Genomic DNA, 5656 nt, shown 5'->3' on the forward strand with positions numbered 1-5656 from the left:
TAAACCAAGAATTCTCAAGTGAGGAATACTGAATGGCTGAGAAACACCTAAAAAATATTCAACACCCTTAATCATCAGAGAAATAAAAATCTAAACACCTGAATCCACCTCACACCAGTCAGAATGGCTAATATCAAAAACTCAGGTTACAGAAGATGCTGGCAAGGATGTGGAGAAAGAGAAACACTCCTCCATTGTTGGTGGGATTGCAACTGGTATAACTATTCTGGATATCAGTCTGGCTATTCCTAAGAAAATTGGACATAGTAGTACCTGAGGACCCAGCTATACAACTCCTGGGCATATACCCAAAATTTTCTCCAAGGCTACATGCTCCACTATAGTCATACCAACATTACTTATAATAGCCAGAAGTTTGAAAGAACCCAGATGTCCTTCAACAGAGGAATGGATACAGAAAATGTGGTACATTCATACAATGGAGTACTACTCCTACTCAGTTATTAAAAACAATGCTTTCATGAAATTCTTAGGCAAATGGATAGAACTAGAAAATAACATCCTGAGTGAGGTAACCCAATCATAAAAGAACACACATAGTATGCACCCACTGATAAGCAGATAGTAGCCCAAAAGCTTGGAATACCCAATATAAAATTTACTGACCATATGATGCTCAAGAAGAACAACCAAAGTGTGGGTACTTTAGTCCTTCTTAGAAATGGGAACAAAATATTCAAGAGAACAAATACAGATAAAGTGTGGAGCAGAGACTAAAGGAAAGGCCATTCAGACACTGCCTACCTAAGGGATCTATCCCATACACAGTCACCAAACCCAGACTTTATTGTGGATGCCAAGAATTGCATGTTGAAAGGAGCCTGATATAGCTGTCTCCTAAAAGGCTCTGCCAGAGCCTGACATATAGAAAGGCAGATGCTGACAGCAAAGCATTGGACTGAGCATGGGACCCCAATGGAGGAGTAAGAGAAAGAACTATAGGAGATGAAAGGGTAGTGATTATACTCAAGCTGGAGAAATGGAACCCTTTCCAGAGCAGCCATGTTGCTGGATTAAAATTCCTCTACACCGATCCTTGAAGGGAAAAAACAAAACAAAACAGAATAATCCAGTCATCATAATGGCACCTGTAATTTTTTTGTGGGTATTTTTTCTTTTTCTTTTTCTTTTTCTTTTGTTTTCTTTCTTTCTTTCTTGTGTTTGTGTGTGTGTGTGTGTGTGTGTGTGTGTGTGTGTTTTGTTTTTTGAGGGTTTCTGTGAGCAGCTTTAGTTTTCCTGGAACTCACTGTGTGGACGAGGCTTGCAGTGAATACCATCAAGTGTTGGAATTAAAGATGTGGACCACTACTGCCTGGCTTTTTTGTATTGTTTTTGTTTTGTTTTGTTTTGTTTTGTTTTTGAGCTAGGGGCTTATGTTTTCCCAGGTTGGCCTTGAACATATAACAATCCTCTTGCCTCAGCCTCCAAAATACTGGGATTACAGGATTTTTGAATACTACAGAATTCCACTGAATACAGATGACAGATCTTTGGTTTGAGATCACCCCATTCATACTGAACACAAAACCCACATTAGAGAAGAGAAACCACCTAGTGAGTGGCCACCTGTTGCCTCTGCTGGGATGAACTCATCTGGCCCCACCCAGGACCTCAAAGGTCAGGACCTCAAAGGTTTCTAAGGACCTGTCCACTCATCAGAGTTTCCCAAAAACCCTTGCTGCAGACAACAGCAGACAATGATTGCTCCAAGATGGGGACTCCCATACATTGGCTCATAGCTCTGAGGCAAGCTGATGCCAATAAGCAACCTGTAAGATGTCGGAAAGGCTTGGAATTTGGACATTGGACTTATGAATGCAAAGAAATAAGAAAGTACCTACAAGGGCCTTCGAGAACAGCAGAGCTGAAGAAAGCTTTAAAAGAAAAAGAAAACAGATTATTTCAGCAAAGCATCAGAGAAACCAACCTAGAGAGAAAGACCGAAAAGAAGAGATCTAAGAGTGTCACAAGTGCCAGCTCCTCTATCAGTGACAGTTTGGCCTGTGAGTCTCCATCAGAGAGCCAGACATCTGCCTCATCCTCTTCAGAAGACAGTGACTCAGAAGAGAGCCTGTCTAGCTCCGCCTCCTCAGCTTGTTCCTCTTCCTCATCCTTGTCCTCCTCATCCTCATCCTAGTACTCCGACTCCAACTCCTCCAACAGCAACAGCAGCAACAGCAATGAGGCAGCTCTGTGGATGAGCCACCGAAGAATATTTACTTTCCCAAATTACTCCATTACAATAATTATATTTATTTGAAGAATAAATAAATCTAAATGTTTGTATAAAGTATATGACTTCACTCAGCACTCAGTCAGCCGGCAAAGTGATACTTGGTCCAGAAATCACTTGATTTCTTTACCTGATATTAAATAATGGAACAATGTGATTAAGGTTGAGGTTATGTTTGCCTGCTGCAACCATTTCTCCTTTACATCTCAGTAGAATGAATAATATCAAAACAAGAGTGTACAGTGATTGAACACTATTTAAACTTGAGATGAAGCAAAGGAAGATAAGTTTGTCTTCTTCTTTTACATTATAGAGCTATAGCTAGCAGATTGTTCATCTGAGAGCCTAGAACTAGAGAAAATTGTTATATTGAGCTTAAGCAACTCCACAGCCACTGCAATTACATGGAGAAATTGAATATAATAGTTTAAAAGTACTATAATTAAAGAAGTATTCACATTGCCTCAGTGAAACCACTTAACAAATGAAGGCTTTGAGGAGAAAATTTTACTCTGAAGAAATTGACAACCAATTAAGGTGTACCTGATTCTCTTTCAACTCTCCCCCCACACACCCAAATGTTAAAAGCTATGAATGAACTAAACTAAATTCTCTTCTTCAATCTTAAATGCCTAATACCGTGCACAGTGACCATATAATAAAAGCAGAGAATTTAGTGTCCAGGGCTTCCCTTGACTTAATGAACACATTGCTGGGGATGCTCCAGACTATTGACCCATGTTACCAAATGCTCTCTGTGACCTCAGTGTGCTTTGTGGATCTTGTGAGTATTGTGTGAGACCACACTCAAGCTTATAATCCAAAGGCTGACATAGAAAATTTCACAGGCAAGTAATGGAAATTTGAATTCAATTGTAAAATCTGAAGTTGAATCTGTTTCCATTCTGTTGATTTACACCTGCCTCCAACTCCTTCAGGAAGAAGAAAAGAGTAATGGTCTGACAACTCACATCAGTGGGATGTTAGTGCATGTGTGAGACCTAATGGCAAACATGACTGGACTTCCATGATGCCATTGGCACATGTATCATATGAAGCATCATAAAGTATGCCTGTTTTTGAAGGCAAGAGAGATAAAGAAAAGGTATGCCTCTGGGGAGCTGAGGAGAAGATGATCTGGGGGAGTTGGGAGTGGTGAAACTATGGTCAAACTATAATGCATGCAAAAGTATTTTCAGTATATCATGTAATATATGTAATGACATATATGTATATACATATATATCATATGCTTTTTCTTTATTGACACCAAAGGGGAACACAGAAAACATATATGTAATAGAAGATATACTCACATGAAATTTAATTTACTTACAAGAGAAAAATAGAGACAACAGAAGGACTGTATAAATAAAATGCTAAACAAGTGCCAAGCTGGTCTACATGTGAGACAGTTGTCAACATAATTACAATGTATGCTTATCATGTCCTAGGAACTGTTTGCAGTACTTCACATGTGAAGTAGAGGTGGCCTTATATTCATCAATTCAAATCATTATTTTTATTGGCTAATGATGCTATTTAACATGAAGCTTAAATATTTGCCATGGATGTCCAGGCAATATGTGCCCTGGTCTGAAATGACACAGACACTGTCTGCCAGGATGTATATTGTATGTATGTGATAGACTCAACCACACAGTCCTCTAAACAGAAAATCTGTCAAAAATTGATAGATTAAGTCTCTGTCTATAGTGATGTGCTACAATTTAGAAGATTATATCTAACTCTACATCCGTAAAGCAATAGATTGACAGGTAAATGTAATGTTTGTTAAAATGTGGATCAAAGTCCATCTATTTTATAACTAGTTGTATAGAAGGCTCTTATACATTTACCTAAAGAAAAATATATAAAAATGGCTCTCAAACATGTACTATAAACATAGACATAGACATAGACATAGACATAGACATTGATATAGACATAGACATAGATATATGTCAACTGAGAAGCTGAGGTAGTATGTAAAGCTGGATAACTTGGGGCTACGTGCTTTGTCTTCCTTGAGGACTGATCCTTTTGTTCTACAAGCACAAAAACCTTTAAAGGTAACACTGTTGGGACATTTTTTCTTAGTAACATGTGTATGGAATATGTGGCATGCACAAGTCAGCTAATGGTGATTCTTTACTCTATATTGAACAAGCAAGGGAAACAAACCCATCAATTTTTATGTCTGCTTGGACCACATAAATAAACTGTAATATTCAACTCCACCCATACCATAAGAAAGAATGGCATGTAATAATAAGTCATAGAGGACCAGCTAGCCAAAAACCTTCATTGGCTTCTACAGAGACAATCATGTCTCAGCTACATCTCTGGGCTGTTCTCATGTAGGGGGATGGACACTTTCATCCCCTATTCTGGTGTTATTCTGGGCCTCTCTCTTCTTATGGAACTTCCATGTTAGGAGCCAAGATTTTTAGGAGGTCTTCGGTGAATGAAATACAAAATCACTAAGTCTAGACATTGTTGGAAATATACTCTGCTTATCCATGCTAATAATATTAACAGAGAGTCTATTCTGTACTCATATAAAGATATACTTATTTTATGTATATGAACATTTTCCTTGCACATATGAATATACACAATGTGTGTTCCTGTGTCCATGGGGTGCAGAAGAGAACATCAAATCCCCCCCAAACTAGAGAACAGATAAATGTGAAATACCATTTGGGTCCTTGAAACAAACCTGGATTCTTAGCAACAGCAGCAAGTGATTGTAACTGAAGAGCTCTGTCTCATCCCTATGTGCATTATTATTAGATAAAGCATATTGAAAACACTTGATAATTAACACAGCATTTTGTAGCTGATGAGATCTAGAGAGGAGCATGATGAACATGAATAGACACTTGTATTGTGATTGCTAAAATGAATTATAAATATAAATTAAATATATGATTAAATGCATAGTCAGATACATTCTAAATTTTGATTAAGACCTCTTGTTATGGTAAAGGAAAACATTGTTTTTTCCTATGTAGGAAACCAAGACCAATTCTGGTATTTTATCTCAATTTATGCAATAGTCATATATATTTCCAAAGCATTCATGTAAGAAATTTCATTCTGAAACCATATTATTCTTGCCTTAAATATATATGTGTGGATAATTTTACAACAGTTCATTTGTGCATTTATTCAAAAATATTAACAAAATTCTAAACTCTCTCAGACACTAGACAAAAGGCTAAGGACAGCTTTTACCATGAGAGGGGCATCTTAGAAGGCACTTTGAGTTACATTTATCTACTCTAAATATAAACAAAAAATTATCTTTATAAACTATAAGAGACCACAGTGTCCAAATTGATGTGCAGGTTGTAAATATTCAGTGCAGGAATCACTGTGTATCTCAACGAAAGTGGC

General features: G+C 37.4%; 1 pseudogene; it reads left to right on the top strand.

Moving 5' to 3' along the window:
• Positions 1–1697: 1697 nt before the first annotated feature.
• On the top strand, positions 1698–2158 carry LOC116094360 (annotated as a pseudogene).
• The last annotated feature ends 3498 nt before the right edge of the window (positions 2159–5656 follow it).

The sequence above is a fragment of the Mastomys coucha genome, unplaced genomic scaffold (genome assembly GCF_008632895.1).
Source record: "Mastomys coucha isolate ucsf_1 unplaced genomic scaffold, UCSF_Mcou_1 pScaffold16, whole genome shotgun sequence".
Classification (NCBI taxonomy): Eukaryota; Metazoa; Chordata; class Mammalia; order Rodentia; family Muridae; genus Mastomys; species Mastomys coucha.